The sequence below is a fragment of the Nelusetta ayraudi genome, unplaced genomic scaffold (genome assembly GCF_046127955.1).
Source record: "Nelusetta ayraudi isolate G7.1 ecotype Tasmania unplaced genomic scaffold, CSIRO-AGI_Nayr_v1 ptg000011l, whole genome shotgun sequence".
NCBI classification, from domain to species: Eukaryota; Metazoa; Chordata; class Actinopteri; order Tetraodontiformes; family Monacanthidae; genus Nelusetta; species Nelusetta ayraudi.
In genome coordinates this window covers 15,173,831-15,186,417 of record NW_027466061.1, presented here as the reverse complement: position 1 = coordinate 15,186,417, position 12,587 = coordinate 15,173,831, and positions in this window count along the sequence as shown.

Below are 12,587 nucleotides of genomic sequence, written 5' to 3'. Positions count from 1 at the left end.
AGACGATATTTTAACAATATTGTCTAGACGCAAACGTCATGTTTTTCATCAACTGAGCAACATATGGGTACTCTTGACTTCACAGAAAATAGCTCTTTAGATTCCAATACGGGACATTTACTTGTAGTTTACAAGCACACAAATTCATATTTCAAACAAAAATCTGTGATCTGTGACAGAGGCTATAAACATTCCAACCTCAATGAGAAAAAAATATTTTTATTCCCCCTTTACAAATTTACCGCTCATTTAGACAATCGTCACTAGCTTAAAAGTGATCAAAGAATTATCTCACGAGAACTGCAAAGTTGAAATATATTGTTTTTAATTAATTTGTTGCGTAAAGACACTGATTACACTTGTAGTATGAAGAGCAAATAGAAAAGCCAAAGTTGCAATGCACAAAAAAAAGCTGTTGTTGTTTTTCTTAATGGACTCAGCACATTTTTCCAGTCACAATGCACCTTCAAAGCAAGTGGAGAAGATTAATTACTACATCTGTTTGACCACCTACTTTTATCATGTTTTATCATGCAGCAACATTACATTTAACATGTATTGCATTTTAAATTACTTTGTGTGATATAGGCTTGATACCAGTTAGTTCACCAGTCACTTTCTTCATTTCTTCTCCCAGTTCAGCCTGGGTACACTGGCCAAAGTCTCACCTCAGTCCTGTCTGCTTATAAAGTCTCAAGGTTTGATGTGTACGTATCGACACAAACGTACTCAGACCAGTTTACATCAACTGTTAGGGTCTTTTGCAGCTGAACGTCTGTTCTACAGAAGCCGAGTGTTTAAAATGTTGCCACAATTTATTTTTGCACCACTGACAAAAAAAGAAGTTTGGATGGTCTGTGCAAGCAAAGATCAAACCACACCAGTAAGTAACATGAACACATACGCACACATGCCAAAACACACACACACACACACACACACACACACACACACACTTTTCGCTTCAACTCAAAGCCCAGTAGAGGAGCAGTAATGCTTTGTAGCAGTGCCAAGAGACAGTGCCTCTTTCAGAGTGCCAGCCAAAGTTTGAAATAATCCAGCAAAGAGTGACTTCAAAAAAGCAGTCATGTTATATAGAAAAAAAAAATCGAAAACAAATCATCTATCAAACATTTAAGAATGAACTTTTTTTTTGAAGTTTCTCACTCATGAAATCAAAGTTTTGTTTCTGTCCAGAATTCTACACTATCTATTAATATCAGATCCAATAACATGAATCCACATGAATAATTCTCTTTTTATCTCTCTTTTTTTGTTTGTTTATCTGGACTGCAGTGGAGTAACTTCACACATTTGATTCTAACAAGAAAACATCTATAGATCTCCAGAAAGAGGATATTGAGCCCTATGTTTGCAGCCTCCTGTGAAGTGCTTGCTTTCAGTGCTATTCTTAAACTGAAGCTTTACATATGTTTCAAGCGGACAAGAACAAATTGAATGCAGGACAGGACCAACTCCTGGCTACGGCAGTGACACTAAACATGGTAAACAACGGTACCGCTGCCCTTTGTGATGTCACAAAGGCCTCGTGTTTAGAAGTTTGTTTTGGGCACACACTTTCTGAAAAGTGAAGCAATTCTTAAGACAAGATAAGGAAATTACATTTTTCCTTTCTGAGACACACTGCACATTTTTGTCAGTTGTTTGATCATGTTTTTTTGGAAACATAGATAACATAGAAGTAAAATTTTATCCAAGTGGGACCCTTAAAAGTGACACTAATTGTAGATGATATGTTGTGTGTTTGCACATACCAATCTACGTGCAGTAAATCAAAGAGATTGGGGGAGAAAAAATACATAAATGTCAATGGGGGTGTCATTAAACGTTGCAAGTGACACAAACACATGGGAAACCCCACACGCATACACACACGCACGCACACAATAAAAACACAAAAGAGGGAAGTGAACGCTTGCTGAAAGCTAAATTGAAACATCTTGCGGTCATGATGCCATGACTCGCCATTGTCTGCAGGCCCAAAGACTTGTAACAGGAGAAAGGGAGACGTAAGAGGAGATGAGGGAACAAGAGGAGAAAGGAGGACCTTGACACCCATTGGCAGGGGAAAGCGGGAGGAGAGTGATATCAGGCGGTCTGTTTTGAAAACTGCTAGACACCCCTTCCCTCTCTCTCCCTCCGCCTCACCCCGCCCCCCCTTCCTCCTTCCTCCTTCCTCCTGCATCCCCCCTCCCTGGGAAAACAGGGACAACAAATTAGCCTTCTTTTCTCGGCAAGGCCTGGGGAGGAGGACACTTGGACAGCCCTCAGAGTGTCCGCCTGGAGTTCCCATGGACCCCTCTTGCCCCTTCCCCTTTCAGCCGGCAAGGAAGCAGTCATTGTGCCAGCACCTGTCTCTGAGGAAATTGGTAAAAGTGATGGCTTTGTTAGCCATCACCATGGTGACCAGGAGAAAAGAGCGGGGCCGGCCAGCGGGGACTGGGGGTATAGTGGAGGCAGAGTGTGGGTGAGGGAGAGAGTTAAAGGGGCGTCGACAATGGAAGAGCGGTTGCATCGCCCCGGCTTTGCCACAGATCTGAGTGAGGATGCTGATACTTGCTCTGCGCGTGTGTGTGTGTGTGTGTGTGTGTGCGTGCGTTTGTGCGTGTGTGTGTGTGTGTGTGTGTGTGTGCAACCTGCAAATAGCAGGAACTTTTAGCGGCCATCTCTGTCATCCTCCCCTCATCCCAGTGGGTGACACTGTGACATCCACCAGTGGAGCGAAGCAGAGCCGTGAATGGGCTGAAAGCAACGAGGTCAGGCACATCATGTCCAGAGAATATCCCCCCCATCAGAGCAGGACGTGGCCACTTTTATTGGTTAGCTCGTTACAGCCCGGAAGTAAATTTAAGATTGATTAACGAGAAGTTGGCCTCGTCTGTTTAAAGGACGGAAACAGGGGTTTAATGATGAAAGAGAAGGGGGTGTAGGGGTTGAGCAGTGGGTAATCGACAGCAGCAGGAGATAATAGGCAAATGTTTCATTGGATTAGCAGGGACGACACAGACGTTTAAACAGTATAAATAGCACCAGCAGTCCATTTTGGCATGGTTGAGATACAGTGCTGCATGTTATACCGTTAAAAAGGGACCTTGAGAAAATATAACATGAAAGGCTGAAATCAGAAATTCCCATAACAAATGGCCAATGTCATGTCTATAGAAAAAAATAAGTGACGTAAGTGAAAAGCTTTATTCAGTACCTTCTCCAGACCAGCAGATGGTGCTCATTCATAGGCTCTTGCAAGAGCATAACTTCTAGTTCACCCCCTCCAAAAAAAAAAAAAACTGTCCACCGCTAGTTCCCACAGACCCACTTATGTCAGAATACAAACAATGCCGATTAGCCTTGACCCCAAGTCCAACAGAAGAATAATATTACAACACATGTTTCAGTAGATATCGACAAAACTGCTGCTTTAACTTTTATTCCATACTTAGACCGGACTTACTACTAACAGAAACTTCCTCAACTTCAACATTCCGCTTTCTTTTATTTCTTAAATGGCTTCAATCCATGAAAACATGATTAAATAGTCTCAAAGGTTCTATCCTTTTATTTCACCTCATTTTTCAGCCAGGGGTGTGTGGGAAGCTAATGTGTCCATCAGTTTCTCTCTGTGTTATGCACGTGAATGTGTGATTGATGACAGCTCCTCCGTTCATAAAGGCTGCGCATCGAGATGAGAGGGGAAGTAGCCGTTTTAGTGGTCAAGGCCAGGAAGTTGCTGTCACTCACATTACCGCAACATTGATTTGGAGTTTCCCACATGAATGAAGGTCTGAGGCGACATATCGACTTTAAACCTGAGGAAGTACCCATAGTTTTAGCACTCAGTGGTGTTGTGCTGGATGAAGTGGGATTTTCTTTTGATAAAAATTAAATTTAAATTGGACTTCAGCAATAGTGCTCATTCTGTGTTCAATGTCCAGAATAATTATGAAAGAGCTGGACAAATAACTTAGACTGGCGTTGATTTCCACTCTACCCATCTTTTACGTGAGACAACTGCATGTTGACTCCCTGTTAAAACAATTATCATCAGTGGACTTTATGTTTAAAAATGGCTTCAACATCAGTTATGTGTCACTTGCTTGCATCACTATTCAAAATGTTAAGCAAAACAGCCATTTGTGATGCCACAAAGGGAAAAATACCCCCTACAGGTTAGTGAGAAGAACCTGAGCCTAAGGTCGAATACTGCGCAGGGAAGTTTGATGAATCAGCCATCAGCTCACAAACCATAACACAAGCATAGACTGAATACAGTCATCATAAAGTGACTTTTCAACTGTACGAAACTGTGCTTATTGCAAACAACCTAAGCTCACCATAAATATAATTATATATACAACGTAATACAAAACTTATATTTAAAAAAATGGAGTGCAGTGGTTAGCGCACCACAGCAAGAAGGTTGTGGGTTCGATTCCTGTGCCAGGGGCCTTTGCTGTGTGGGGTTTGCATGTTCTCACTGTGTCTTCCTAGGTTCTCTCCGGGTCCTCCAGCTTCCTCCCACAGGCCAAAAACATGCATGTGAGGACAATAGGGAAATCTAAATTATCCGTAAGTGTGTGTGAGTGTGAATGGCTTTGTTTGTTCTCAACGTGGCCCTTTGCTGAACTGCCTTCGCCCCAAGACAGCTAGGATGGGTTCCAACAGACCCCCACAACCCTGAGTGCAGGAGGAAGCGGGTATAGAAAATGGATGGATGGATAATGAAAAAAATGGTCATTCTGCACTTGGCAAATTTCCTCATGCATTGGCCCATACACAAATTCACAGAGAGGGAGTGAGAGAATACTGATGCAAAAAACTATTTATTAAACAGAGTTTAATACACTAACATGTAGAGTACTCAGCTCTTTCCTTACTTATTGAATGAAAAAGCTACTGATTCGCTTTTTCATAGACATATACAATTGTGGTTCGGGGGACATCATTCATTCATTCATTCATTTGAACAAATTTAGCCGCTTCTTTCTCCTCCTTTCTCCTTCCTTTTCTTCCTCTGAACCCGCTTCTCTATGCACACCAACCAACACCTTTTACCAATCAAAACAGTGCATTTCAGCCCCCTGCCAATCCAGCAGTAAAGCAGTCAGTAAACTGACAAAAAAAATGTATTTCCTGACAGCTGTTTCATACTAATCAAGCACAATGAGTTTTATCAGTGTCTTTAGTAGTGGATACAGCCGCAGAATCCCCAGCCTTTTTTCTATGTATTTTGCTTGTTTTGTGAACTTAATCCCTAAAAGAAAAGATGTGCCTTGCTTGAGGAATGCACAATTAAATAGGGAGCCTTGAATAGTTGCATAATTACTTCTAGGATGTGTGCGGTCTTTTTACTGAGTTATGCTTGAAGCAGATAATAAATATTCTCTGCACTGAAGCACTGAATGTAATTATCTCTGCATACTCCCTCTTTGTATGAGTGCATCTGAATATTCCCGTATGGAAACAGGGTGGGTGCTGTAGGTTTATAAATTCCTTGAAATGTGTCTTTGACGTGAGTTATCCCCCTCCCCAACATGAAGTGGCACCAACTTTGCAGAAACAAAATACTCTCAACATCTGGACTACATGCATTTATCTCTGGGTGTGTGAAGCATGTGCTTCCATCCTCTGTTTGGCACCTTGGCAAGAAGATGTGATATAAGAAGATGTGATATAAGACCTTTTTTTCTCTTTCCATGAACCAGTCATGTGACATATGAGACATTCTGGTTTATTTCTTGAAGAGATACAATTGACTGCAGAGTCAGCACATGTGATTAATTCTAACTGCTGCACTCGCATATTGTGTCAGAACTCCATCATGAGCATCCCAGTGCCTGGATATATTAACTTTTAGCTTTAGGATTAATATAATATGATAATACGATACAGAAATATCCTCATAATGATCACGTGATCATAAAAGTTTGTACGCTATGTACGCGACAAAAATATTTAACTGTATTTTTTGAAGAGAATCACAGTATGTGTTAATAGATACTCAGATGTGTATACAGGATTATAGCCACTGGATAATTTCCATCCTTTGTCGGAGACAAATAAGTTTGAACACATGTTTTTATACGTGTTTTTCAGTGGAGTAAATGTGCCAACCAGTAAGCAATTAGACAACATTATGTATCCCAAAAAAACAAAACAAACAACTTTTGTGTGGCCTAAGAAAGTATTTATAGCTAAAGCTAAAATGCACGTGATACTACACTGTCAAAGCTTTACCCGCAGCCAATCAGTCACTGTTAATATAAGAATGGAAATGTTTGACATGTTTTTCTTCTTTCACTACAAGTAAGTAAGTCTGAGGTCAAAGGCCTCACACATTTTGTTTGCTGTTGGTTTTCACAATGAGAAATCTTAACAATGAAAACACTGGAAAACATTGTCAAGTATGCCGGCATAAATCAAGTTTAATACAATGAAATAACATGACACATAACCAGACTCGCTCAACTCAAGGTGAATTTTTTAACAAATCAGAATTATGCATCTTGTGCTTAAGTGGGTTAACATAAGGGATATCACACCTTAGGCTCCAGCAGCACCCCGTGTGAGTTCAGGATTAAGTGGGTATTGAAAATAGATGTATGGATATCACACCCTAGATTTAAATTTCAACTATGTCTTTGTCAGTTACTCTGTCAGTGTAGGATCCGGTTGCATTTTCTAATCCATGTGAGTCATCTGGAGCTTTGCAAATGGAAAGAATTTCACCCGCTGGATACCTAAGGTAGCAATGGACTGAAGAAAAATAACATGCCTCCATTCTCCTTGTGTGGCATCGTCCAAAGGTTTGGATGACGTGGCTGCCTCGTCTGACTCGACCGCGCCATGTTAATGGATGTGGATGTGTTTTTGGCCAAAACACATCCACTGCAGCCTCCAGGCCAGGAGCCGTGTTCTTCCGAGCGCGCACAAGATCGGCTGTTTACGTTTACACCCGGTTCAGCACCACCCCTGCTGTGTTTTGATCTCACTGATTGTCTGCACACTCACATGAAGATGCTTTTCTGAAAAGGGGCATTTTGGCTAAAACATTATGCGAAAGAAAAAAGCCAACATTTTAAACCAAATTAAATTCTCACTTCTTCAGGACATATGGAGACAAGTTGTGTTTGTCTTTTGCAGTTGTTTATTTTGTTTTGGGCTTTTTTTTTCCTTTACCAGGTTGCAATCTGTGGCGACTGTAGTTATGCATTGGGTGGAATTATTTCCATCCATTAAAACCCCATAATGGTCACATAGACTTGAAAATGTCAGCAAAAGAGTGCCCACAATGGTGAATGTTTCCTTCGAAACCTTGCACCACCTTTTTAGGAAGTGTAACATTGCCCACATGTGCGTGTTGTGCTTTCTAAATGGCATAATATTCTGTGAATGCAAACAACAGTTTCCATATATTTAACTGTGCTCAGCCTCACCGTCCTGTGGGGAAATAACGCACATCAGTACAAAAAATGCACGTTGTTGTACAGGCTTTGCTATTTGTGACTGAATGGTTTTACTGTTACTGGGTAATATTTTTTAATGGCACAGCTCTGTTTTTATTTGCATATAAAAAATACAAAAAAAAAATCCATGGCCAGCGTCTTGTTGTAACAGCCTATCTATGGCGTTGGCGTATTAAATGTTTGCATCGGGTCATAAATGATAAAGAGGATGGTGACGCCGTGGACCAATACTTATCCTGTTACAAGTCCAAGCTTATGCTGTTAATAAGCAAGAAATATTCACACCAAAAGCATGTTAAATTAACAGCTCACCCATGTAGCTCACCCACTGACTGCAGGAAACGCCTCCTGTGTTTGCATCCAGACTGTTGGAGGAAGTGGAAGGAAACCCTCAGGGATGCAGAGAGCAGACTGGAATCAGGTCCTATTATGGTGCGGTTTTCTTGCAACCTGGGCATTTATCAGGAGTGTCAAGATTAGTTTACCCATTTTATTAATTCATTAATTTGAGTCACAACATAATTAACCCTGGCAACTGGCTAGGTGGCAAAATAGCAGCGCATTTAGTTAGTGTGTTAATGGACAGTGACCTCATAGTGTCTGACGGTGCTGCCAAAAGAAAAGCAAAAAGCCTCCAAGTATTTGTAAAATTTGTTCCGGTGACCAATTCTTGTAGTTGAGTGCTACTTAACTGAGAAAACTCGCTCTGTTTTTGTTTTGTTTTTTCAAAAGTGTACAGTATCATGTAAAAATGAACCATTACAGTATTGTTGTTGTTCAATTTGCCACCACGCTCATGTTTGTTACTGTTTTGTGTTCTATGTTTACCTCACAGCACAGGGCAATATTTTCTTTTTCACTGTTCTTTATTTACGCTCACAGAGATTTACACTTGACCAAACATCCTCATGTTTTGTGTTTCTTAGAATTTGTGGGTGTTCCAAACCATACGGTTCTCTAAATAGCTACCTGATTATTTTGTCAACCTTAGTTTTTCCTTGTTTTTTTTTTTATTTACCTTTACCTACCAATTTCCCTCCTTTTTGACAACAAAAAAACAAGTTTGGGTGTTCCCCCTTCTTTCTCTCTCTCTCTCTTTCTCCCTCACTCCCCCTCTCTCTTACTCTTTCTCTTTTGCCCAAACACACACACACACACACCCATGCACACACACACAAACACCTTAACCTCAAACCTCATGCCGAGGTACAGAAAGGACCACACATACTGTTTCTCACACAAAATGTTTGGAATGCTATAAACATTTATTTCCGTTGAAAAGAAGATATTTTTTCATGTCTGTGTGTCTGTGTGTCTGTGCGTCTGTGTGTCTGTGCATGCACGCGTGTCTGGGTGCGCAAGTGTGGCAAAAACTTCAACTGTGCATGTAGCCCACCAGATAGAGGGAGATCAAACGTACCCAAACATTTTGGGTGCGTTGCTAATCAAACCGTAAGAGGTTTGCACACAGAGTATGAAATCAAGGTTTGGCAGAACCTATAATGCAATTCATGCATGTAGCTGTTTTTTTTATTTTGGAAAGTGTATGAATTTGAGAAGGCCAACAGCCTTGTCATGACAGCTCATAACGTTGAACTGCAAATAAATAACAATGAGTACCAGGATTAGCATCACACCATATTTAGAACTTTAAAGTGCAAACCAGCATTAAGGAAGTCCCTAAAAAAAAAATTTAGAAACTGCAACCCTAATGATTGTGTTCAAGCGAACCTCTCTCCTCCTTTTGAAATGTTTCATGGGTGAACAGTGACCCATGCTTAGGGTTATAAAATATATATCCTATCCCACCGCCCTACAGTTTTCATTGTTGAGGGAAAGCAGAAATGCTCCGGGGGTTAAAGAAATATGAATCATTTTGCCATTCCATGGTTGCCAGAGATAATTAGTTTGTAGGTTTGACAAGATTACACATCACCTCGGTAGGTCAAGTTCAGTTAAATAAGGAATAAAGCTGTAATCATCGCAAAGGTTGGGTATTTTATACTACATTATACTAATTATGCGTGCTATGTATACATAATTCAAGTCTTGAGTGTGCCGCCCTGTTTGTGTGTCTGACTGTGTGTCTGTGTCTGTCCTTCATGGCTACACTTTGTATTACAGACTCTCCACTGACTGTGAGGTCCCTTTACCACACAGACTGAAACACGCACACGCACGCGCGCGTGCACGCACACACACACACACACACACACACACACAAATGAAACCCAGCAGGTAAACAGACAATGACCACCTATTGAATGTCAGTCACACACGCACACAAACACAAGGTTTTCAGCTAAGCTGCATGCACAGAAGTGCCAGCGCTGTGGCAGGGAGTCGCCCAGCTTTTCTCTCTCTGGCTCTTCAGACCCAGCCCAGAAATTTCCTGGTTCTGACACCAGCTTGCCTCCCAAATCAGTCCTTCATGTGGAGAGAACCAGTGAGAGCAGAACTCCAAAGAGTGCTCAAGTGAGAATGAATTTCAAGGTCTGGTAACGCAAACTGTCAAACTTTTGGAGGAACAAAAAATGCATTGATTTGTACAAGTCAGTGGAAGTGGTGTTTTATTTCAGAGTTGTTTTGCACATTTTCCACATCTGCTTTCAAGTAATAAAGGATTCAGGGTTTAGATCCATTGAAAACGCTTTTCCTTCATGAAACTAGGCAAACAACTGAAGACATGACATTAGCTGTAAATAAAAGAAATAAAATGAGTACATCTAACAGGTTTTCTGGGCAGTAAAGTCAAGTGAAGAAAAAAAATCATAAAGCACATAATGTAACTTTTACAATGAAAGGACATCTGCTCATAATGGGCGGTTAGTTGTCTGGATGACTTTTGGAGTGTGTGTACGTGTGTGTGTGTATGCGTGTGCAACAGTGCCCACCTCTAAGCTCAGTGGGACAGAAGCGCACACGCACACACACACACACACACACACACACACACACACACACGCACACACACACACATACTCGACTAGACTGTGTTCTCTCCCTGGGTGGCCTGCGCTGCAAATGTTTATGATCTAAACCAAGCTAATCCAACTGGCTTGTTTCAGAGAATTGAGAATGATTTACAAGACAGAGCCGTAGAGTCGAAGCCAGAGGTGGAAATCTGAAGTAAGTCTGAGGGCTCCACTTGAAATCACCCATTGACGAGACCTCTGCACTTGTTTCTTTATCCCATTCTCATGCCTCAGTTACATTTGCTTCAGTCTCAGGACCACAACATTCAGGGAATTTTTTTGCCTGTTTTTGACAAATAATAATTTCACGATCACCCTCATCTAATCTCTCTTGTTTATTTCCCACAAAAATGAAAGACAATCTCGATAAATGTCTACTTCTTCTTCTTTTCCCAACAAGAAAATAGGTTATTTGTGACTAAAAAATATAAAAGTGACACTACAATCCATTTTTTTGTGTATTTTGCAAAGACATGAAAACAGACATCCTGCAATGAGTACCTTCAGTAAACTGCACCCCATTTCACCTGTTTAGTTGCATGTAGAATGTCCTGCACACATCAGCGCTCAATAAATCGAGTGAGCTGTCATCTCAGTGTCAGTCATTTGCATTGACTTTTAGTGCAGCCTCACTTTTCCCCTTTCGTTTTTTCTTTTAAAAAACAGACTCTCCTTTTTTTGAAGAGAGAAGGATGCCACCTCCACGCTGACAGCACCTTATAAACCAGTCAGGTGAAGAGGAAACACAGAGCAGCACAAAGAGCCTTTGCAACTTCAGCCTGTTAAAGGAGTAGCATTTATCAGGACGATATAATGTTGAATTCAAAACATTTTTGGATAAATGGATGTACCCTAAAGATTTAGTTTTAGTGGCTGTAACTTTATAATTTTGTATTTCTTTTATGTCATTTTTAATTCAAAGGTCCCACAAATAAGATTTAGTAGCATCTAGTGGTAAGAATGTATATTGCTAGCAATGTCACAGTAAATCCCTACTTTCTGATCTCGCACTCGAGCCACTGTGAAACCTGTGTAAAGCATAAAACACAGAACAGATCTGGGATACTTAAGATATGTGACAATGCAATACTGTAACTGTTTTGGTGAGCCAGCTATTGATGAATGCTATTTGTTAGCAAATGAAAACACATCAGTTTACAATTTATATAGACTAAAAGCTGTGTTTGTGGTGTCTGCCAATCTCTACATATTGCAGCGTGTCTCTGAATATGTAGCTATTCCCTGTCTTTTGTTATCCTCTCGTTGTTGGCTCTTCCGTTACATGTATTCCCCCCCATCTGTTCTTTTCACTCTTTTTCAATGCATAAATGTTTGTTTAAACTTGTTCATCACACACAAGTGTCTGCTTTTCTGCATTAATATTTTGTATTATTTTATCTCATTAGTCTGGCATTCAGGAAATTCAGGCAGGCTGACAAGTCTGTTTGTCTGTTACTCTCTTTTTTTCTCCCTTTCTCTTCCCTCCTTTTTCTCTCACTACCCCTGGTTAGAGCAAGCAGCAATGAGCAGTCAAGCTCATCTCCTGGCCAGAGCAAACAAAACCAGAGCCACATTCCCCAAGCTCAATTTGCTGTTACGTCTCAGCTCTGTGAATTGGGAATTTTCAGCTTAAAGTCTCGAGGAGTAGCTGGGTGGCTTCTGGCTGTTAATCGGCTCACACCACTCTCTCTCTCTCTCTCTCTCTCTCTCTCTCTCTCTCTCTCTCTCTCTCTCTCTCTCTCTCTCTCTCTCCTTCTCTCTCATTCACCCTCCTTCTCTCTCACCCTCCTTCTCTCTCTCACACACATACACACACAGAGTGAGAAAGAGAGATACAAAATGTTAATATTGATATAAAAAACAGTAGAGATATAATATATATATATATATATATATATATATATATATATATATATATATGTATGTATGTATATATGTATGTATATATAAATATAAATATATATACATATATGCATTATATATATATATATACATATATATATATATATATATATATATACATACATATATATATATATACATATATATATATATAAATATATATATATGTATGTATATATACATGATGCATATATTGCATATATTGCATATTTGAAATATGCAATAT